Here is a 25,339-nt window from a genome sequence, read left to right as displayed (position 1 = left end):
ACTCCATCCGGGTCTCCCGCGTGGGTGGCAGGGTCTCAAGCCTTGGGCCATCCTCTGCTGCCTTCCCAGGCACATCAGCAGGGAGCTGGATTGGAAGTGGAGCAGCAGGACTCGAGCTGGCACTCGAATCTGGAATGCCAAGTAGTGGCTTCCCCCACTGCACTGAACACTGGCCACAGAAAACAAGATTTCTTTACCTAATAACCTACAGTTTTGCTAATGTGATAGGTAAAATGTTTTAATTTTCACTTTTCAGGTTCGGGAAGTGTGGTTTCCTAACTTACTAGTTTTGGTTTCTGGAACAGCCATTCTCACTGCATTCTTAATGTTGGCTCCTAGGCTTGTTACTGGGTTACTCTTTATTAGAGAGAGCAGCCTGTTCTCCTGTTCTGGTTATATCCCTGGGTCTCCCCAAAGATCAGAAACGGCCATCCTGAAGGCCTCAGCCCTTTCCTTCTCTTACCCAGCAAAAAGGCGAGGTGGCTTCCTTGCCACGCCCGCGGGCCCCACAGGGTTCTCAGTTACTCCCTGAGAGAGCAGAACTCTGCTCCGACGGACAAGATGCAGACTAACTCACAGCTCCTATTCTGATCTGCTTTTCTGGTAAAATCTCAGCTGTAATTCTCTTTATAAAGCGTTTCTGCCCACTGGACCAATCTGTCTGGGTGCCACGTCTGTGATCCCTGGTGTCAACTGGGCTCCCAGGAGACTCTCACTCTGGGCTGTCTTGCAGTCGCTCGCCCTAGGAGGTGCTGTGGGGGAGGCGCTGAAGCAGGCAGGGCAAGGAATGGCCCAGTTCCCTAAGTGGGGGATGAAGACACACGATTTAGAAGTAATGCTCCCCGGGCCTAAAGTCAACAACAACAGTCTATTTTCCGACGTCCAAATCCAAATCCATAACTTTCCAGAGGAGGGGGTAGGACTGGAGATAAGCCAGGAAACGCCTTCATATTAATCGTTCTTTTCATAAACTTCAAATTTGTACTTGATGCCTTTCTCCTCCTGGACATCAGAAAGGACGCCCAGGTACTCTGGGAGCAGTTTGTATTTCTCCAAATCGATTTCTGGAAAAAACGTGTCACTTTCAAATTCTTGCATGATCCTTGTCACAAACAGTCTGATATGGCCTGGCTGATTGATGGCTTCCTTATACACAGAGCTGCCTCCCACTATCCAAACCATGTCCACTTTATCTGCCAATTCTGGTTCCTCAGTAAGTTTTAAGGCATCAGCCAGACTCTTAGCAAGGAAATGCGCTCCTTGTGGCGGGTCCATGAATTCTCTACTGAGAACTATGTTGATTCTGTCCTTTAAAGGCCGATTCTTCTCTGGAAGAATCTCCCCATAATCACCAGGTTCTGTTTACCTTCCACTGACGACATTGTGGTCATTCTCTGGAAATATCTGAATTCATTCCTGAGCGGGGGCCACGGCAGGTCCCTGTTCTTGCCAATGCCCATGTTCTGGGACACAGCAACGATGCAGTTGAGTGGAAGAACCATGGCGGCGGCAGCCGACAGCTCAGCTCGCGGACACCCACCAGTTATTTTGTTTTAAAAGATACTTTTAGGCCAGCGCCGTGGCTCACTTGGTTAATCTTCCTCCTGCGGTGCCAGCATCCCATATGGGCACCGGGTTCTAGTCCCGGCTGCTCCTCTTCCAGGCCAGCTCTCTACTGTGGCCCGGGAGGGCAGTGGAGGATGGCCTAAGTGCTTGGGCGCCTGCACCCGCGTGGGAGACCAGGAAAAGCACCTGGCTCCTGGCTTCGGATTGGTGCAGCACTAGCCATAGCGGCCACTTAGGGGGGTGAACCACCGGAAGGAAGACCTTTCTCTCTGTCTCTCTCTCACTGTCTATCTGTCAAATAAAAAAAAAAAAAAATTACTTTTAGCTCAAACAACCTACATGACTTTTTCTCTTTTGGAGACATTTTTATAAAAATACCCATAGTAGTGGTAGTCATTTCATTCCTCATATTTTTATTTATAAGACTTTTTTCACTATTACTTTGGTTGTTAGTGGGAAATTGGTTATTTTTCAATTAATACAATTTTAAACCATACTTTCTAAGTCTTTAAATTTAGAATAGGGACTTAAGTTTTCTTCTTTTTAAAACATGTATTTATTTGAACACCGGAGTGACAGAAAGAAAAGGAGAGAGAGAGAGAGAGGGAGAGAGAGAGAGAGGGAGAGAGAGAGAGAGGGAGGGAGAGAGAGTCTGTAATGGCCAGGGCTGACTCAGGCCAAAGCAAGGAGGCATGAGCTTCGTTTGGGTCTCCCATGTGGGTGCAAGGGCCCAAGTACTTGGGATACCTGTTACTGCTTTCCCAAGCACATTAACAAGGAACTAGATCAGACGTGGAGCAACTGGGACACAAACCGGTACTCATATGGGATGCTTTAGTAACATCAGGTGGTTTTACTCACTAGGCCACAATGCCAGCCCCTTAAAATAAGTTTTCTAAGTATCAACAATAACTTGCACAAAAGAAGTGCTGTTCATGTTAGGTTCTCCCTGTTGCATCCTCTCATCAGCTAAAATATAGTATTACAAAAACCAGGGACAGTCACATACAAATTTTATTGAAAATGAGAAGCAAATGAGAGACAAATGAGAGGTAAGGTAACTGATCAGGACCGGCCACAGATCGGACCAACACTCCTTACGAGAGTGCGGCCCCCAACAACAGGTTACACAGCTTTTTATAATATTCTGTCCACTATGGCTCACAATTTCGAACCGGACCCCTGGTATGCAGTGAACAATAAAGAGGAAAACCAGAACATGGTTGTAAGATAACAGTTAATAACAAACCCAATAACAGATCCAAGATATGGTTGTAAGATAACAATGAAGGACACATTTAGGTCAACCTAGTTCATGGGAATTTGGGCCCACATAGTTTCACAAGATACACCCTTAGCCTTTAGCAAGCAAAGCTAATATGTACAAAAGCAAGAGATCTGCAATTAGCTTTTAGCTACACTCACTCCATTTTGATTCAGATTCTACACTCCCATCTGTGAAATTCGAAGAATTTCTGTGAATTCACAGAATTGTTTTTTAGTAGCCTTGTTACCTAGAAGATTTAACAGTATTTTTCCTTGAGTTTTATTTTGTTTAAAGGAAAAAAAATAAGTCAAAGTAAACTTCAGAGATTTTATTTTTGTTCTTCCATTTCTTCCAAGTTCAAACTATAGATTCTATAAATACTGCTACAAAAAATTGGCACAAGATTTTTAGAATGGATTTTTTTGAGAAAGGAAGATAAGCCTATCTTTCTTTTACTCTTAGAACTCCACTGACAAGAGCACTGAAGGAAGCACTGTGGCAGTTAAGTGTGGCAAAAGCAAACAGTAAAAATTCATCAATTCTTAGATAAGTAGCACTTTTGCTTTCCTGGCTCAGATTTCTTGTTACGTAAAATGCAAGATGGATTTGTTTGGCAAAGTTTTAAAATCTTTTGGCATATAAAATAGCAAAATTTTACCTGGAGGAAATCTGAAATTCTTACTGTGTTCTGATGTTTAATTGTCCTCTTTTTGACATAAGATAGCTTTGCTGGCAGATGGCAACATTTGGATTATATCTAATTTGGCAAATTCTCATACAAATCTTCAAGATTCTTAATATTTGCATGTGAAAAATCACAAATTTTGTATAGTTCTGTCAAAATGATAGAGATGAAGTCTTCTACATTTTTCTTATTTTTGTGCCTTGTATGAGCAATATTGAGTAACTACAAATGTACTCTTGAGGATGTAAAAGCTCAACATATAATCTTCCACACTTCTAAACTGTGTTCAGCTACAGGTGAATTTCAACATCAACATGAAACAACTTTACCTGTGGCTTTCCTCTGAGATCTGCATCCAACGATTCATTTCACTTGGGGGCAGAGTTTGTGGTTTCACCATTCTCAAGTTCTCTCCCTCTTCAAATACTGGATTCTTGGTGAAAGCTGCTGAGCCAGCTTCTAGGAGAGAGGCTCACTCATTGTTTCACAAATGAAGCATTAGGTAAATAGAAACAAAATAGAAGTAAAAATGAGTTCAGCTCTGAACAAATTCACGTGATAGCAAGGATTTGATAGAATTAACTATTTAGTAGAACTCCTTGTTAAGCACTTGGATACCCTACTAGTAGTGAGGCTAAAAATTATAAATAGCCTAGAGAAAGGATCTTTATCTCCACTGCTGCAAACTCATTAAAATTGCAGAAGTAACAGTATTTCTAGAGTGCTCAGAGCAAGTTTGTGGACATAATGTGATTAGTCACTTTTGTGATGAGAATTACTAACAGATGGACTTGCCCTGCCCCCCATAATCAGACAGATTGGTGATTGCATTAAAATTTCATCATTAGTACTTTCTTGTGCATGTCTGTGAATGTTTCATGGCTCAGTTTTTCAGAGAAGGTCCCCAACCTAGCTAGTGACCTTTGGTGTTTTCCTGCTGTCAGTGGGATCTTTAGAAAGAGGAAACTTGTTTATGCCAAGCTGAGCTTGCCTTTGTTGCTTTGGCTCCATGGGGTTGCTCTTTCTGTCCACACAGAGGCTAATTCCTTTACTCAGCGGCTGCCTGTGTTGTTTTGCTTTGTTTTTTTTCCATCCCATAGCTTCTGGTATCCTGGACAAAAAGTGCCCATCCATTTTATCACCCTGCCTTCCTTAAAAACAGTCGGTAGATGTAATAATCAGAGAGTACATTCGCATAAAGTGATCAAATGGCTACGTTTTATAGTACCATTTAAGTAAAATAGGGTACATTACAAGGCTCATAATTAATCTGTTCTGGGAATATTTGTCTATGTGGCATGGGTAAGCAAGAATTTAACAGTAAAATGTAATCACTCTTCCATTAGATAGGAGACAAATGGCAATTTTCCTGTTACTGTAATGTATAAGCAAGTCATATTGTTGATAGTACTCTTTATTCTGAAAAGTCCAATACCAGTAACAAAAAATATAAAAAATAACTTCATGTTCACAAGTTGATGCTGAATTTCTGCAATCAATAGAATCTATTTTTAGTTATCTGATTAATAGTGGACAGCATATCTTTCTTTATTCCAGATATCTTTCACTTTAATACCTTACTCTATTTTCCACACTAAGTAGAAACACTTATTTTTCACCATTAAATGCTCCTCCCCCTCTGTTAGCAATTTAGTATGTGGTATTTCTGTCTACAGAGATGTCCTGGCCAGAAACATGGGTATTTATAACATCTGCTCCCCCCACCCCCACCACCTCCTTCTGAATTCATTTGTTTCTGTCTTCTTAGTAAACTTGTCTCTTTTACTTCATCACCATGGTTTGTACCTTGGTTGGAGCCTGGCTAGATTTCATGAGCCTCTGCTTGGTCTCTGCCTCCATTCTTGCTTCTACATCAGTCCATTTTCTAAAACACAGACCTGATTATACCATTCTCTGCTTAACACTTTTTAGTGACTGGCTTTTGCCTTCAGGAGGAAGTCTGGTGTGGAAAGCTCAGTATGGCTGACTTCAAGGTACCTTCTCAGCTCTTGCCTCCTCCAGCACAGAGTGTTGCCCTACATAGTCACCAAGCCGGAGTGCTGATGTATTTTGATGGAAGTTGATTAAGCATTTAAATTGTCCCCTGCATCTCAGGCTATTGAGCCTCTCTGGTCTCTGTCCAAACACATTTTTAAATGCCCCTTTTGGGGGAAAGTAACATCTCTTAGAACCACCATCTATCTTCACATGGCACCTGCCCACCTTTCATTCTGCATCTCACTCCCTACCCTTGGCTTTTGTTTGCGGGCACAGTTTAGGGACTCTTCTCTGAGCTGTCCCTGTGTGCCTGCTCTACTTCCTACCTCAGAAAGCTTTTGCAACACCTTGTGTGTTCTTGGTTTCTGGAAATCTTCTGTATGTCCTAGTTGTCTGTCTGTCTGTCTCTCAAAATTTTATATATTTGAAAGGCAGAGTGACAGAGATGACAAAGAGAAGCTTCCACCTTCTGATTCACTCTTCAAATGCCTACAACAGCCAGGTTGAGCCAGGCTGAAGCCAGGATCCAGGAATTCAGTTTGAGTCTGCCACATATGTGGCAGGGACCCAACTGCTTCAGCCATCATCAGCTGCCTGCATGTGTGTGCATTTGCAGGAAGTTGGACTCATAGAGAGGCAAAGATTTGAACCCAGACAATCTGATATGAGATGCAGATGTCCCAAGTGGCATCTTAACTGTTGTGCCAAATGCTTGTTCCTGAGTTGTCTCTCTGTCTGTCAGCATTCAAAAATCATGAGTTCCCTGAAGAGACAGGCCAGGTCTTGTTCAGCACTGTATCCACATATGTGGCTCATGGTTTGGCCTATATTTGACAAAGCATTTGATTCCCAACAACCATAACACTGTTGAGTCTATTGATGAAGTATCAGTGAGAGCAGTTCATCTGTAGGGAGAATACTGCATATCAAAATTTAGGTATGCACATAAAAGTATAGCTATGCACTGGCTATCCTTGTAGTATTTGTGCCTTAAAAATATGAGTTTGAGCAGCAAGCAGCCAGTTATTACCTTAATTTCCATCCAATACACAATTAAGTACAATTTGACTAAATGACATCATAAAAATCATTCTCTGTGTCCCAAATCTTGCTTAATAAATTCCAAGTAATAGAACATTAACATACCATCTTATATATTCAGACCATTTTTGCAGCAATAAAAAAGGTATATATTATTAACATCGCATGTATTAATCACATAGAGTTTCTAGGAGTAGGTTCTCCTTAAATGTAAACTAGAATTTTAATGTTCCTAAAATGAATATAATATTCTACTTTAAAATGTATGTGAACTGCACACTGAACTTAGTGGTTAAGATGTCACTTAGGGTGCCTACATCATGTATCCAAGTTCCTGGATATTTGAGTCCTGACTCTATTCTTGATTCCAGCTTCCTCCCAATGTGTACTCTGGAAGGCAGCAAGTATTGGTTCAAATACTTGGGAGGCTGTCATCCAGTGGGGAGACCCAGATTGTATTCTTGAGCTGGCTGTGCCTAGCTCAGTCCCTGGCTGTTGCAAATATTGGACATTTGGCGGATGAACCAGCAGATAGGATAGATCTCTCTCTCTCTTTCTTTTCCTCCCTTTATAACAAACACAAATGAAAAAGTATGGCAGGTATTTTTAAAAAGACATATATGTTGCAATAGTAGAATATTTTTATTTAACCAGATATGCAACTGTGCTTGTTTTCATTACAAGTTCTTCACTCACATTGCTTATAACTTTTGCATTTGTAAATAAGAACTAATAAAGCAATAGCTAAAAATATACTCATGTAAGTCATCTAAAAAGGAAATTATATTTCTATGATAATTAAATATCTAACTAGGAAACTAAATTCTGTTTTGTTACATACATGATTTTCATTGTCCAAGGATCTAGATAACATTTCATTAGAAGAATGTTTTATCTTCATGTTATTCTTTTAAAAAAATGCTTAAAAGTTGTCAAGTCAAATTTTGACACATTTCCTATATGATACTGTTATAAAATATGAATATATTTTACCTGATTAGATTGGAATGCAAATGCACGATTACATTTTAAATTCTTCCAGAGCTCAAAACATACTAGACACACTATTTGAGTTTTTAACTTAATGTTTGTGATGTATTGAAAGGAAATTGGACATAAACTGTTTTCTAACCTTTAAGTATCATTTGTTTTACAATATGTACAGATGGACTTTGCCTCAGCTTTTTTTTTTATTTCAAGGAAGAAGTTTTACTGAACAGAAACATCATCAGATATTCATCTCATACAGAAGATAATGGTTACTACTTAAGCAGTCATAAAGCATTAAATTCTTATGAAGAATTCTATGATAATCCTCTACTGAAATAGGCCACAGACACAAAGATTATGGAATAAGAAAATTGTACCAAAAAGACCAGTGGAAAAACTACAGTATAATAGTCTTGTTCAAGAATCAGAAAGGTTAAAACTAAATATGAGCTCTCAAAACAATAAAATCTCTGTAGGGCAGGTGTTATAGTTGCTGCTTGTGACACCAACATCCCATATCGGAGTGCAGGTTTAAGTCCTGGCTACTCCTCTTCCAGTCCAGCTTCCTGCTAATGCACCTGGAAAAGCAGTGACCCAAGTCCTTGAGTTCCTACCACCAACATGGGACACCCAAATGGAGTTCCTCGTTCCTGGTTTCAGACTGGCTCAACTTTGGCTGTTGTAAACATTTGGAGAGTGAACCAGGGGATGGAAGAGCTTTTTTCTTTCTTTTTGCTTCTTCTTATCTCTCTGTCACTCTGCCTTTTAAATAAATAAGTCTTTAAAAAAAATAAAATCCCTATTGAGTAGTTTATTAATAAACAGCACTCACTGAAAGATTTTGCCCAAAATTCCTTTTCTTCATAGTTATCTGAGACAGATTAGGTCACACAAGAAACATATTTAAACATTTTTCTTTTTGGTACATTTTCAGTTTATTAGCTGTGATGGGTGTGATTTGTGAATATTCATTTAAATCATAAAATGTTTATGAATCACTATAAATATGCTAAAATCACTGATGATGATTTAGGTAAATATATTTCATTTTAAAATGTAGCAATGATTTTCAAAATTAGGCAGTTCTTTTATTTTTTTTTTTTTTTTTGCTGTGGCCAGGGAGTGCAGTGGAGGATGGCCCAAGTCCTTGGGCCTTGCACCCCATGGGAGACCAGGATAAGTACCTGGCTCCTGCCATCGGATCAGCGTGGTGCGCCGGCCGCGGCATGCTGGCCACGGCGGCCATTGGAGGGTGAACCAACGGCAAAAGGAAGACCTTTCTCTCTGTCTCTCTCACTGTCCACTCTGCCTGTCAAAAAAAAAAAAAATGATTTTTTATTTAAAAGGCAGAGTTACGGAGAGACAGAGGCAGACCAGGAAGAGACGAGGGAGGGAGGGAGGGGTCTTCCATCTGCTGGTTCTCTTCCCCAGATGGCTGCAATGGTCAGAGCTGCACAGATCTGAAGCTAGGAGCCAGGAGCTTCTTCTGGGCCTCCCACGTGGGTTCAGGGGCTCAAGGACTCAGGCCATCTTCCACTGCTTTCCTAGGCCACAGCAGAGAGTGGGATCGAAGTAGAGCAACCAGAACTCAAACTGGTGCCCAAGTGGGTTACAGGCACTGCAAGTGGTGGTTTTACCCACTATGTCACAGTGCTGGCCCCAGGCAGTTGTTCTTACCTAACATCCCCCAAACTTGAGTAGTTTGCATATCCATAAAAACTACTAGTTTAAAAAAAGGAAATATTTTGTGTCTGTCAATGGAAATCCCATCTAGAGCTACTGTATATCCAATTTGTGCAACTGTATAGTGGAGCAATAATTTAGTGAGCAGAGTTCTTGACCTGATACAATTCCTGCTACTGCACTTAGCATGATAAAATGTAATGTCAATAAAATGTGGTCCAACTGCTGTAACGCTATTCACAATTGTTTCGGGATTGATGAGAATAAATTATGTGGTGTCATTCATTGATATATTTATTCAGCAAACAATAATCTGGCTCCATTTTGTACCAGACACTGCACAGGTCTGGGGTTTCTAATGGTAACTAAATTCATAACTGTGGCTTCTAAGGGAAGAAGACAGTCATTAACAAATAAATACATAGGAACATGTGATTACAAGCCTAGCAAATACTTTGAAGTAAAGGATATGATCAAACAGGAATGTACTTCCAAAAGTGTATGGAAAATAGAATTAAAAGATAAGTTTATTTTGGTGCAACGTTTTGAAATTAATGCATAGGAGGGGCCTTCAAAAGTTATGAAAAGGGCAGACATTTGGTGTAGCGGTTAAGTGCTGTTTGGTACAATGGCATACCATAGCAGAGTGCCTGGGTTGAAGTATTTACTCTATTTCTAATTCTGTTCTTGTTAAAACATTTCCTGGGAGGCAGTTGGCAATAGCTCAAGTAATTGCATCCCTACAACCTATATGAGTGGGAGATCTGGATTGAGTTCCAAGCCCAGCTTTAGCCCAGGCTAGCCCCAACTTTTTCAAGCATTTGGAGAGTGACCCAGTGACCCAGCAAATGTTTCTCTCTCTCCCTCTGTCCCTCTGTCCCTCTCTCCCTCTCTCTCTCCCCCTCCTCCTCTCTCTCCCCCTCTCTCTCCCCCTCTCTCTCCCTCTCTCTCTCCCTCTCTCCCTCTCCCCTCTCCTCCCTCTCCATCTCTCCCTCTTTCCCTACACCCCCTCCCACCTCTACCTCTGTCGCTCAAAAAAAGACATGTAAAGTGCATATCAGCAGAAAACTAAACCTTTGCATCAAAATAAACTTATTTTTCATTTTATTTGTCATGAACTCCTTTTTTTTTAAAACTTTTATTTAATGAATATAAATTTCCAAAGTACAGAATATGGATTACAATGGCTTCCGTCCCTCCCACCCGCAACCCTCCCCTTTCCTACTCTCTCTCCCCTTCCATTCACATCAAGATTCACTTTCGTTTCTGTTTATATACAGAAGATCAGTTTAGCATACATTAAGTAAAGATTTCAACAGTTTGCTCCCACACAGAAACATAAAGTGAAAAATACTGTTTGAGTACTAGTTATAGCATTAAATCTCAATGTACAGCACACTAAGGACAAAGATCCTACATGAGGAGTAAGTGCACAGTGACTCCTGTTGTTGACTTAACAAATTGACACTCTTGTGTATGGCATCAGTAATCACCCTAGGCTCTTGTCATGAGCTGCCAAGGCTATGGAAGCCCCCTGAGTTCACTGACTCTGATAATTTTTAGACAAGGCCATGGTCAAAGTGGAAGTTCTCTCCTCCCTTCAGAGAAAGGTACCTCCTTCTTTGATGACCCATTCTTTCCACTGGGATCTCACTCGCGGAGATCTTTCATTTAGGTTTATTTTTTTTTTCCAGAGTGTCTTGGCTTTCCATGCCTGAAATACTCTCATGGGCTTTTCAGCCGGATCCACATGCCTTAAGGGCTGATTCTGAGGCCAGAGTGCTGTTTAGGACATGTGCCATTCTATGGGTCTGCTGTGTATCGCACTTCCCATGTTGGATCATTCTCTCCCTTTTTGATTCTATCAGCTAGTATTTGCAGACACTATTCTTGTTTATGTGATCCCTTTGGTTCTTAGTCCTATCATTATGATCAATTGTGAACAGAAATTGATCACTGGGACTAGTGAGATGGCATTGGTACGTGCCACCTTGATGGGATTGAATTGGAATCCCCTGGTATATTTCTAACTCTACCGTTTGAGGTAAGTCAGCTTGAGCATGTCCCGAATTGCACATCTCTTCCCTCTCTTATTCCCACTCTTATATTTAACAGTGATCACTTTTCAGTTAAGTTTCAGCACTTAAGAAGACTTGTGTATTGATTACAGTATTCAACCAAAAGTATTAAGTAGAACAAACAAAAAAATACTAAGAGGGATAACATATCAAACTTCTTGAAGTACCCTCGTAATAGTGATAAAATCTAACTTATTTAAAGCACCATGCAGTGGCACAGGTGGAGATGGTCAGGGAATTCTAAGAAAGTCTGGAGCTGTTGACACAAAGCAAGTTGAGCAGGCCTGGGAAGGTGTAATGGGGAATGACCAGTGCTTATGCAGGCACAGAGGAGTGCAAAAGCCCAATTAGGAACCTTCTGGATGAAGGCAGATTGTGACTAGAATGATAGAGTTGAGGCTTTATAGTAGCTAAGGGTTGGGCATATCCAACCTTGAGAACTCCTAAGGATGGTAATCTTCATCCTGCCATCTTACTGCCTTAAATTCTCTCATTTATTTTTCCTATTTCCTAGGGTAGCAACTCTTTTTAATTTTTTTTTAATTTTAATTTTTAAATAGTTTTAACAGATTCAATGTGCTTTGTAGATACAATTCTAAGAACATAATGATATTTCCTTCAATGATGCTGAGCATTTTTTTATACATTTGTTGGCCATTTGTATTTCTTCTTTTGAAAACTATAGTAAAGTCCTTCGCCCATTTCTCAACTGGATTTTTTTTTTGTTATTGAGTTTTTTTTAAGTTGCTGTTATATTTGGGATATTAATCCTTTGTCAGGTAAATGGTTTACAGATATTTTTCTCATTCTGTTCGGTGTCTGTTCACTCTATTGATCATTTTTGTGTGCAAAAGCTTCTGAGTTTGATATTGTCCAGTTTGTTTAGTTTTGCTTTTGTTGCCTGTGCTTTGGATGTCTTATGCAAGAAGTCATCGCCTACACCAATGCCTTGTAGTGTTTCCTCTGTTTTCTTCTAGCAACTTCGTAGTCTTTAGGTCTTTGATCCATCTTGTATTGATTTTTTAATATAGTGAGATGTCTGGATCTCTTAACTGTCCTTCATAGTTTTTCTTTTGTTTGTAGACACATTTTCTTAATACTTCTCCAAGCTGCAGAGCCTTTCTAGATTTTCATTCCAGAGGAAGTAAAAAGGAAGCAATTACATATTCCAGAGTTTGGTGTTGGAAACAAGTCACTTACTAAAAAGCCATTGATGGTTTATGTGTAAAACAGCAGTTTGGCTTCTGGCCTCCCCTTATTGCTCAAGGGGGCTGGTTTGTTGTTCAGAACTGATGAAACAAGTTTGCAGCTGAATGAAGCACATCAAAAATTTCCCAATCTTCTCAAGTTTCATTGGCCATCTTCTGTATTCATTTTCCCATGTTTGTCTTTCTCTGCACATCCTGCTTAGCTGGCTGTTTGGGATTGTTCCCAGTCTGCAGTGTCTGTCTGGTGCCCCCAGGGTATGCACTGATCTGCTTATACCTCCACATCTCCACTGCTAGCTTTGGCCTGGTTCTTGGCTCTGATCATTCTGTTCTTCTCAGCCCTATAGCTATTCTTTACATTTTATCATTATCTCCATCTTCCTAAAGTAAATTTTAGTGTTCTTTAGTAACCATGGTATCTCAAGAGCAGAGTGAATAAAGGAAAAAAAATAGCCCTCTACATATACCAACCAACACAGGAGATGAGGCCTGAATCTTAAAATTTAAGAAAGCCAAATATATCCAGATTGTTGCATTTTATTATTGAAACCTCATCCTTGTGATTTATATGTAACAAACTTTATTCTTTAAAAGTTCAATTCATTTAATTGATATAAAGTTAAGAAACTAGCTTATTTAGGCTGTATTCTTATCCCCAAGTTCTTAAAAATCTTGGTTTTCATCTTACAAAATGTACACTTTTTTATACTGCCTTGACCATATAAAATTGTAATGAAAATGTGACAAATTGTTCTGTTTAAAATTAGATGCTTCAAGCTAATGTCTTTGAACTATGTGGCTGTGAGGCAGAGAAAGGAAAGTGCTTGAGAGAGATTCTATCTCTGTCTTTTCTGAAACCGGATTTGATGCTAATGTGCTTGCTAGACTTTCCCAGAAGAAAATGATACGAGGGTAATCTGATTTCTCTACTCTGGATATGGAGTTTTAATGGCATGAATACTTCATGAAAGAAATACAGATGTTAGAGAACAATTTTATCCCATTCTTGAGGCTTTAGCAGTCTTTACAGCAGCAAAATAGGAGCCATCTCTTTAAAAAGAATGAGAAGGGAGAGCGAAGGCGAGAGTGAAGGTGATGCCCTGAGCGTTTTCCTTTCATCACCCACCCCGACCCAGTCCCACATACATATTTTTCTGCCTGAAAGAGTGCGAGATGTCACCCCAGGATTTCTTCTTCCCTGGTCATGTTCAATGAAACAAATAACTTTGTGTTTTTCTTTCCATTATAAGGAAAAGTTTTCGTCAGTGTTTCTGAAATATTATTCTCTAACCTAAAATTAAAATACTATTCTAAAGGATATTTTTACTTATTATACTAAAATCTGTGTCATGTCAACATTTTAGGCTGTAAACTCTTTTTTAAAGGAAATTAAAAATATAACAGTAAGATTAAAAGCAACTCAATTTCTAATTTTCTCTATCTACTCAAGGTTGGTCTTTGTTTAATCTTCCCTCTGCTCTCTCCTTTCTCTGGGCCCCCTCCATTCTTCTTGCATTCTATCTCTCTTCCTTTCTGTCTTTGTTTTTCTCCTTTGCCATGTTTCACTGCCAATGTCTGTCATCATTTCTGATATTTCCTGGATTTAGTGTTGAAATTTTATGAAATAGATTCAGACTTTAATGTTTGAAACTATTAGTTGTTTTAAGATATGCTTCGTTTGCTTAGACAGTAGAGCTAAAAACCATAGCAACAGTTAACACTGTGCACTTTTCTCTGTGGTAGGTGTTGTGCTCTTACGGACATTAACATAGTTTGACTTCATTTATGCCTCCAAGATATCGAGAGGAAAGTGTTACTCAGTAATGGTAAAGTTACTTGCACAGGGTCCTTTTGCTTTTGCAGTTTGTATCTGAGCCCAGAAACTGTTCTGAGGTTGGCACTATTTAGCCCTGTCTCACCACTGCTGTACCCTACTGAAAATGGCACTCAGATACCAGCTCTATTCCCCACTCTTCTTTTGTTTATCAGTCTGACTTTTTCCACGTTTATGTGAAACTGGTTAGAACAATATAGTGACGTTTATGTCATTAACTTCCTTAAGATTGTTATCTTTGGTGACTAGCCTTGGGGAATAATATTTTTGGTATTATTGAAAAGATACAAATAATACTTTGATGTCTCAAACGACTGTGTGATTTGTGTGACATAAATTTTATCCAAGTGGCCTAGGAATTCATTGCCACAGCTGTATTGCCTTTGATATACCATTAACTTCTATGCAACCCAATTTAAATATCTCAAATGGACATTTCAAATTTGTGTATAGTATGGAAAAAACATTACTGGCAATAACTAAGGTGAATTTTTTAAAATTATATTTTTTATTTGAAAGGCAAAGAGACAAATGAGTGATATATATAGACAGATGTATCCCAACTGCTCATTCACTTCCCAAATGCCAACTACAGCCAGGGCTAAGACATATCAGGATCAGAAACTGGAAACCCAGACTGGTTCTCCTGTCTTGAAGGAAGGGACTCAAAACAGGAACCATCACTTGCTGCCTCCTAAGATGTACATAAACAGGAAGAAATCAGAGCTGAGAACCCAGGCATTTGGATAAAGGAAGCAGACAGCCGAAACAGTATCTTTAACAGCTATGCCAAAAAACCATACAAATAATGCAGCCTTTACAAACTTTATTGATCATCCAATTTAAACTAATTTAGTTAGATGTAGAAAAAATGTGTTTAAAATGTATTTGATGTATAACAGAAGTTTAAAACCTATTCTATAGATAACTATTACAATTTAAATGGAAAAATGTTTATGATAAAATGTATAGCTATTAATCTTGCACTTTACTGTGAATTATTTTAATTTTTTCCAATTTTTTTTATTTTTGAGATAACATTTTTAATTTATATTATAGTCAAAAGTTCAATTATCCACTAAATAAAGAGTTTAACAAATAAAAAGGATCATAGTTTAGCAGAAAAATAGGCAGGAGATAAACAGTAATGAAACAAAAAGATGGGGGCCAGTGTTGTGGGTAAAGCCGCCGCCTGCAGTGCCAGCATCCCATATGGCCACCGGTTCAAGTCCCGGCATCTCTACTTCTGATCCAGCTCTCTTCTCTGGCCTGGAAAAGCATTAGAAGATGGCTCATGTCCTTGGGCCCCTGCACCCGTGTGGGAAGCCCCAGAGGACACCCCTGGCTCCTGGCTCCTGGCTCCTGGCTCTGGATCAACTCAGCTGCAGCCCTTTCAGCCAACTGGGGAGTTAACCAGTGGATGAAAGATATTCATTCATTCATTCATTCATTCATTCATTTTCTCTCTCTCTCTCTCTCTGCCTCTCCTTCTCTGTGTAACTCTTTCAGATAAATAAATAAATCTTATAAAAAGAAAAAAACCCACATCTCTGGTGTTTTAAAAAAAAGAAAAAGATGTTCAACTTCATTCATATAAAGTAAATTTTAAAATAGCCACAAAATCCTTAAAACTATAGTAGTATGTAATTCTTATCAATTTGGCAAAGATTTAAAAAAAATTGACAACTGTATTTGCAGCAAATACTATTTTAATTATGATGGAACAATTTGTAGTAAATTTTATTTACTAGATAGGTAAATTGTTTATGAATCAACGTAATTTCTTAGAAAAAGCTCTACATTTAGGAATACTTTAGAATATTAGGCTGCCTTGGAATTCTGTCTTTGGTCTTTTATTCTTTTAGGTTTTATTCAAAAGCAGTTCAGGATGTACCAGGATATCTGTTGCATCATTTCTTGCAGTATTAAGACTAGGAACAACCTTAAGGCAAATCATTATCAGAGAGTGGTTGAATAAATAATGGCACAGCACACAAGGGGAAAACCTTACAGTGTTAAAAAGAATTGTGTGAATCCATGTACTTAGGCCTAAAGTGTTACATAAAGAAACAAATCATGGAAAAGTTTAAATATCCCGTTTTTATTCAATTATTGATAAGTATGTGTTTATATACATAAACAAACATGTAGATACATGCGTAGGCCTAGACTTAGAAAGTATGTGTCCCTACCTTTTATAACATCTTAATGCACCACTGCATAAACTCATTCATTCTCATTGGTTCTGCTCCCATTTCTGTCAGAATCAAACACTTGAATTTCCAGAAATAAGTTCCTTTACTCTTGTAGTTTGGAACTTGGTAAATGATGGTGTTACCAGCCACCCATGTTCCCCGGAGAAATTAGTTTTTTTTAACCATGGTTGAGTATTAAATAAACTTTGCTATGCTTGGACTCCTGTGAAGGAGCTGAGATATATTGAGCTTTTTAATATCAAAAGTTGCTCTTCCCTCAGTGCCATTTCTAGATTTTCCATAAAACTGTCTTAATTGCTAATATTAATCAGGAATGCTGTATTTAAAAGCATCTGCACAGTGCTTAACATTGTGTTAAAAACACTTTTAGTGTTTATTTAATTTCTGTTTATATATTAATCAGATGCTTAGTAATTCTCTTATTAGAATTAATTAATTAATTCCCAATTTTCATAGGTTATTACATTATACAATTTAAGGGACAGATTGTGATACTGCGTCTACTTGGTCTATGTTACAAGTCTTGTTAATGTACCTTTTTTTATGTACATATTTCCAATGCCTTCAGAATGCTTTGAATGGCTTTTGGTATGAATGGTCATCATTAGCAGGAGTGACTAATAGAAAGAAACCAACAGATACAGGCCAGGAATACAGATTTGTTTAGCGTAATACAAAGATACTGGAGCTCACCTGTGTGAAAATACCTGCACAGAGCAGAAACATTGTTCTGTGAGGTCAGTCAACAACGCAAGTAGCCCTGATTCCCAGTCCCCGAGAGGAAACACAGGTGCTCAGTGACACTGTTTGACCCTCTTAAGGACACCATCAGGTCTTTCTGATGATCTCACTGCATCCTGCTCTTAAATATCTGAATTCCTTCTTGGTCCATCTTAATGAGCTCATGAAGAGTGCCCATCTTATTTCTTACCAAGTATGAATCATTGAAAATAACAGTGTTGTTACTGTTTTCATGAATTGAATTAATCCAATTTTATGAGAAAATCCCCCATAGGCCAACAGAAAGAGATGTTAGACCTACTTGAAATCTAATGCAGAAAACTTTTGTAAGAGTTTATGACTCCTATGAGACTATTTAAATCAGCACTGCCAAATAGCTGGTGTTTCATTGTTTGTTATAAACCAGAATTTTATATAACCAAATATTCCTGGATGAAAGTTGTAACATTTTAATTTTAAAATGCCTAAATTATGAAAATGGCCATTTATTTATTTTCAGACTGTTTAAAAACTGCTACACGAAAGATCCATAGCTAGATTTTTATTTAATGTTTTGTTATTGCAGTATGGGAAATTACATGCCATGGTTTTATTTTAATAACTCAGTGATAATTTTGTAGAAATATAATTTCTAAAAGCACCCATTATATTGGAAATGAAAGGAAAATATTATCATTTGAAGAGAAGAGAATTTACATATCACTTTCTTTAATGGAAGAAACACATTTTATTAAAGTACAGTATACATACCAAAAGTGCACATAATTGCATAGATCAATGAGTTTTTGGCCCTCTGGTCATACTCATAATCAACACTCAAATGCAGAACAGAGTATTACTGGACCCCAAAAGTCCTCACTACTACCAAATCTCCGTTTCTTTTTTTTTTAACATGTCATTTACATGGTATGATTAGTGAAGCAGTATTTATAACCATATAATGGTTATGAATTTGTTATATATTTTTTAGACATTTGTCTTACAAATGACATTACATTCACACAGTTTTTATAATCTATATATTAACTACCACAAGTAAGAAAAAAGAATATTCGTGTGTTTACATATGGCTTTTCACTTAGCATAACCACATCCAGTTCCATCCATTTTGTTGCAAGTGTCAGGATTTCATTCTTTTTATGGCTGAGTAATATTCCAAATGTATATATAACACATTTTCTTTATCCACTCGTCAAGTGGTGGGCATCCTGTTTGATTCCATGTCTTAGCTATTGTGAATTAAGCTGCTATGAACATGGTAGTGCAGGTAACTCTTTCATATGCAGATTTCATTTCTTTTGCATATATTCCCAGGAATGGGATAACTGGGTCATATGATAGATGTATGTTTACTTTTCTGAAACTTACAGAATTTAGTTATAACTGTCTTACATAGAAGCAATAGATGGTTAAACAGAAGGTTTAAATTATTTGATAACTTAAAATGTTTGATTTGTAGATAATACTTAGGCAATTTAATGGGATTCATTGCAATATTTTAACACATATACATATCATAAATAAATGGGTCTTTCATATCTTTACCATATCTTTGTGTCTGTAGCTTTCCCATTCCTATTTGCAGTACGTGGTGGTAAACTAGTTTTCCCACTGTTTTGGGCAGTCTTAGAGCTTCTCACTTCTGACTCTGTTTTGGTAACCACCATTATTCAACCTCCCTCAGTACCTCCCCCACGTCACCACCACACACACACACACACACAAACACACACACACCCTTCCCATTCTCTAGTAACCACTATTACAAATTCAGATCTATTTTTTAAGTTCTGTAACATGAGATTAAACATGCAATATTTGTCTTTCTGCACTTAATAATGATATCTAGTTCCACCGACTTTGCTGCAAATGTTGGGTTTTTTTATGACTAAATAATATTCCATGGTGTATATACACTAGACTTTCCTTATTTAGTCATGTTTATGTCTCTTTGTTTGGCCAATTTAATTTCCTTTGTGTAGATATATCCAAAAGTCAGATAGCTGAGTCATATGTCAGATGTACTTTTAGTTTACTGAGAAATCACCAGACAGTGCTCCATAATGGCTGTACTAATTTACCTTCTTAATAGCGGATTAAAAGGGTCTCATTGTTGCTGCATCTTTGCCAGCATTTGGTTTCTTGTGTTTTTGATGATAATCATTCTGATTAGAGTGGTTTTTATTTACATTTTCCTGATAGCTACAGGTATTGAGGAATTTCTTTCTTTATTTTAAAATTTTATTTAATGAATATCATTTCCAAAGTACAGTTTATGGATTACAATGGCTTCCCCCCCATAACTTCCCTCCCACCCCACTCTCTCTCCCCTTCCATTCACATCAAGATTCATTTTCAATTCTCTTTATATATAGAAAATCAGTTTAGTATATATTAAGTAAAGATTTCAACAGTTTGCACCCACACAGAAACATAAAGTGAAAAATACTGTTTGAGTACTAGTTATAGCATTAAATCTCAATGTACAGCACACTAAGGACAAAGATCCTACATGAGGAATAAGTGCACAGTGACTCCTGTAGTTGACTTAACAAATTGACACTCTTGTTTATGGCATCAGTAATCACCCTAGGCTCTTGTCATGGGTTGCTAAGGCTATGGAAGCCCCCTGAGTTCACTGACTCTGATCATATTTGGACAAGGTCATAGTCAAAGTAGAAGTTCTCTCCACCCTTCAAAGAAAGGTACCTCCTTTTTAATGACCTGTTCTTTCCACTGATCTCACTCATGGAGATCTTTCATTTAGGTCACATTTTTAAGGTATTTCTTGGCCATTTGTAATTTTTTTGAGAAATGCCCAGAGATTTTTCCCATTTCTTAACTTTATTGTTTGAGTTATTGTTCTTTAGTTTTTTGAGTTGCTTATATATTCTGGAAACTAATCCCTTGTTAGATGAATAGTTTTCAAATAATTTCTCCCACTTTGTCAGCTATCTCTTCACTCTGTTGCTTGTTTCCTGTATGTAGCTGTACAGAAGTTTATTAGTTTAATACACTCCCATATGTCTCCTTTCTTTGTTTTTGCATGTGCTTTGAGGTTTTATTTTAAAAATTGGCTGTACTCATATCTTAAAGTATGCCCTCTGTGGTTTCTATAAGTAATTTCATAGTTTCAGGCCTTACATGGAGATCTTTGGTCCCTTTTCAATTGATTTTCCCGTTAGGTGAAAGATGGGGAGAGGATCAGGTTTCAGGCTTCTCCATTTGGTTTTCCAGTTTTCCCATTCCTTTTCTTCTTCTTCTTTTTTTTTTTTTTTTTTACTATTTTTTTATTTAGTAAGTATAAATTTACAAAGTACAGTTTATGGATTACATTGGCTGTCCCCCCCATAATTTCCCTCCCACTCACACCCCTCCCATCTCCTGCTCCCTCTCCCATTCCATTCACATTAACATTCATTTTCAATTATCTTTATATACAGAAGATTGATTTAGTATATATTAAGTAAAGATTTCAACAGTTTGCACCCACATAGAAACACAAAGTGTAAAATACTGTTTCAGTACTAGTTATAACATTACTTCACATTGAACAACACACTAAGAACAGATCCCACATGAGGAGTAAATACACAGTGACTCCTGTTGTTGACTTAACAATTTGACACTCTTGTTTATGGTGTGAGTAATCTCCCTAGGCTCTAGTCATGAGTTGCCAAGGCTATGGAAGGCTTTTGAGTTCGCCGACTTCGATCTTATCCTGACAGGGTCATAGTCAAAGTGGAAGTTCTCTCCTCCCTTCAGAGAAAGGTACCTCCTTTGATAACCCCGTTGTTTCCACTGGGATCTCACTCACAGAGATCTTTCATTTAGGTCTTTTTTTTCCAGAGCAAAAGATCACAGGGAATTCAAAGAATATATTAGAAAATATCTTTGGGAAATTTGCAGGGCAAAGTTCCTACTTATCAATAGTCACATTGAACATTAACGGCCTCAACTCTGCAGTTAAAAGACACAGACTGGCTGAATGGATTAAGGAACAAAACCCATCTATTTGATGCCTACAAGAAACACATCTTTCCAACAAAGATGCATGCAGACTGAAAGGCTGGGAAAAGATATACCATGCCAACAGAAATGAAAAAAGAGTGGGCGTAGCCATCTTAATACCGGACAACATAAACTTTAACGCAAAAACTGTTAAGAGAGACAAAGAGGGACACTATATAATGATTAAGGGATAAATTCAACAGGAAGATATAACGATTATCAATGCATATGCACCTAATTACAGGGCACCGGTTTATTTAAAAGATTTGTTATGGGACTTTAAGGGATACTTAGACTCCAATACAATAGTACTGGGGGACTTCAATACTCCACTCTCAGAAACAGACAGATCAACAAGACAGAAGATCAACAAGGAGACAGTAGATTTAAACAACACTATAGCCCAAATGGATCTAACATATATCTACAGAACTTTTCATCCTACTCATAAAGCATTTACATTCTTCTCAGCACTACATGGGACCTTCTCTAGGATTGACCACATACTAGGCCATAAAGCAAGTCTCAGCAAATTCCAAAGAATTAGAATCATACGATGCAACTTCTCAGACCATAGGGGAATGAAGTTGGAAATTAGTAACTCAGGAATCCCTAGAGCATATGTAAACACATGGAGATTGAACAACATGCTCCTGAATGAACAATGGGTCATAGAAGAAATCAAAAGAGAAACCAAAAATTTTCTGGAAGTAAATGAGGATAACAGCACAACATACCAAAACTTATGGGATACAGCAAAAGCAGTGTTAAGAGGAAAGTTTATATCAATAGGTGCCTACATCAAGAAATTGGAAAGGCACCAAATAAATGAGTTTCCAATTCATCTCAAGGATCTAGAAAATCTGCAGCAAACCAGACCCAAATCTAGTAGGAGAAGAGAAATAATTAAAATCAGAGAAGAAATCAACAGGATTGAATCCAAAAAAAAAAAAAACATTACAAAAAATCAGCCAAACAAGGAGCTGGTTTTTTTGAAAAATAAACAAAATTGACACCCCATTCCTTTTCTTAGGACTGCCCTTTCTCCAGTGTGTGCTTTAGGCATATTTTTCATAGATCAGCTATGATAGATACGTGGATTCATTTCTGGAGTCTGTATTCTGTTCCATTGCTCTTCATATTTGTTTTTATGTTTATACCATCCTATTTATATTATGATAGTCTATCTTGAAATCTGGTGTTGTAATGCCTCCAGCTTCGTTCCTTTTGTTGAAGATTGCTTTGGCTATTCAGGGGCTTTTGAATCTCTATATGAATTTTAGCAGTGTTTTCTGTAGTTGTGTGAAGGATATCATTGATATTTTCATAGGAATTGCATCAAATCTATAAAACTGCTTTGGCTACTATGGGAATTTTAATAATATTGCTTCCTCCAATCCATGAATAGGGGAGAAATATGTCTCTCTCTCTCTCTCTCTTCTCTCTCTACACCTACTTACCTACCTACCTACCTACCTATATTCATCAATTTTATTAATGTTTTATAAGTTTAATTTTAGAGATATTTCACATCTTTGCTTAAGCTTCTAAGGTAATTTTTGTGGATATTGTGAATGATACTGCCATTATAATTTTGTTTTCAGTGAGTTTACATTGGTGTGTAAAATGCTACTGATTTTGTATCCTTCAACTTTGCTAGTAATCTCTTCATTCAGTCTTAAGATGTTTCTATATATAGACTCATGTCATCTGCAAACATGGATAATTTGACTTCCTTCTTTCTTATGAATGTCTTTTATCTTTCTTTTGCATAATTACTCTAAAACTTCTGTTACTACTTTAAATAAAAATGGTGAGAGTAGACATCACTTTCCAGTTCCAGATCATATAGGAAAAACTTCCAACTTCTCTTGTTCAATATGATGGTTAACTTTGAGTTTGTCATACATAGCATTTATGTTTGTTGAAGTATATTATTTCTGTACCGAATTTGTTCAGGGTTTCAGCATATTGGGAATAGAATGTTGAATTTTATTGAATGTATATTCTGCATCTATTGAGATGATTCTCCCTGTCCCCCAATACACATACTTCTGTTCAAGTGACAAATGTTTATTGATATGCAAATATTGAAATATCCCTGAATTCTTGGCTTTAAAATCCTCTTGATTATGATGTATAATCTCTTTTTATGTCTTATTGGATTTGATTTGCTAGTATTTGGTTGAGAATTTTTATATCTTTGTTCAGGAAGGAGATCGGTCTGTATATTTCTTATTTTTGTTGTGTTATGTTCCGGTTTTGAATCAATTAAAGCTAACCTTGTAGAATGAGTTTTTATAGGTTACGACTTTTTTCCTTGATTTGGAATAACTTAAGAAGGGTAGCATTAATTGTTCTTTAAAATTTTGGTAATACTAAGCAATGAAGCCATCAGGTTGTAGGCTTTGATAGGAGACTTGATTTCTGATTCAGCATGATTATTTTACTGCTTTGGTGAGGTTTTTTGTCTTCATAATTCAGTTATACTCAGTTATATGTATCCATTTCTTCTAGGTTTTTCTTTTTTCTTTTCTTTCCTTTTTTTTTTTTTTTTTTTGACAGGCAGAGTGGACAGTGAGAGAGAGAGAGAGACAGAGAGAAAGGTCTTCCTTTGCCATTGGTTCACACTCCAATGGCCGCCGCGGCTGGCGCACTGCGGCCGGCACATCGCGCTGATCCGAAGACAGGAGCCAGGTGCTTCTCCTGGTCTTCCATGCAGGTGCAGGGCCCAAGGACTTGGGCCATCCTCCACTGCACTCCCAGGCAACAGCAGAGAGCTGGCCTGGAAGAGGAGCAACCGGTACAGAATCTGGCGCCCTGACCGGGACTAGAACCCAGTGTGGAGGCACCGCAGGTGGAGGATTAGCCTATTTAGCCATGGTGCCGACCTCTAGGTTTTTCAATTTGCTAGTGTATCCTTGTATATAATAGTCTCTCATGGTCCTTTGTATTTCTGTGGTATCAATTTAATGTCTTCCTCTTCATCCCTGATTTTATTTGAGTCTTATCTTTTTTTCTAAGTATAAGTAAAAGCTAATCAATGTTTATCTTTCAAAGAACCAACGCTTTATTTCACTGATTTTTGTTGCTGTTTTAATTTATACTTATTTCTGATCTGATCTTTATTAATTCTTTCCTTTACTGTTCCTATTTTTCTAAATTTATTGAATATGCAAGTAATTTTTTTAACTTTTATTTAATGAATATAAATTTCCAAAGTACAGAATATGGATTACAATGGCTTCCCCCCCATAACGTCCCTCCCACCTGCAACCCTCCCCTTTCCCACTCCCTCTCCCCTTCCATTCACATCAAGATTCAGTTTCAATTCTCTTTATATACAGAAGATCAGTTTAGCATACATTAAGTAAAGATTTCAACAGTTTGCTCCCACACAGAAACATAAAGTGAAAAATACTGTTTGAGTACTAGTTATAGCATTAAATCTCAATGTACAGCACACTAAGGACAGAGATCCTGCATGAGGAGTAAGTGCACAGTGACTCCTGTAGTTGACTTAACAAATTGACACTCTTGTTTATGGCATCAGTAATCACCCTAGGCTCTTGTCATGAGCTGCCAAGGCTATGGAAGCCCCCTGAGTTCACTGACTCTGATCATATTTAGACAAGGCCATGGTCAAAGTGGTAGTTCTCTCCTCCCTTCAGAGAAAGGTACCTCCTTCTATGATGACCCATTCTTTCCACTGGGATCTCACATGCAGAGATCTTTCATTTAGTTTTTTTTTTTTTTTTTTTCCCCAGAGTGTCTTGGCTTTCCATGCCTAAAATACTCTCATGGGCTTTTCAGCCAGATCCGCATGCCTTAAGGGCTGATTATGAGGCCAGAGTGCTGTTTAGGACATGTGCCATTCTATGGGTCTGCTGTGTATCTCACTTCCCATGTTGGATCATTCTCTCCCTTTTTATTCTATCAGCTAGTATTTGCAGACTATTCTTGTTTATGTGATCCCTTTGGTTCTTAGTCCTATCATTACGATCAATTGTGAACAGAAATT

At 37.8% G+C, this 25,339-nt stretch overlaps 1 protein-coding gene and 1 pseudogene across 11 annotated transcripts in view; one reads left to right on the top strand and one right to left on the bottom strand.

Annotated features, from left to right (window-relative positions):
* Positions 1–25,339, top strand: part of CADPS2 (calcium dependent secretion activator 2) — a 665,654-nt gene that overhangs the window by 291,385 nt on the left and 348,930 nt on the right. The gene's annotated exons all lie outside the window — the stretch shown is intronic.
* LOC100350326 (dihydrofolate reductase-like) lies at positions 674–1,621 on the bottom strand (annotated as a pseudogene).

Source organism: Oryctolagus cuniculus, chromosome 3 (assembly GCF_964237555.1).
Source record: "Oryctolagus cuniculus chromosome 3, mOryCun1.1, whole genome shotgun sequence".
Lineage (NCBI taxonomy): Eukaryota > Metazoa > Chordata > Mammalia > Lagomorpha > Leporidae > Oryctolagus > Oryctolagus cuniculus.
This window is presented reverse-complemented; position numbering and strand designations above follow the sequence as displayed.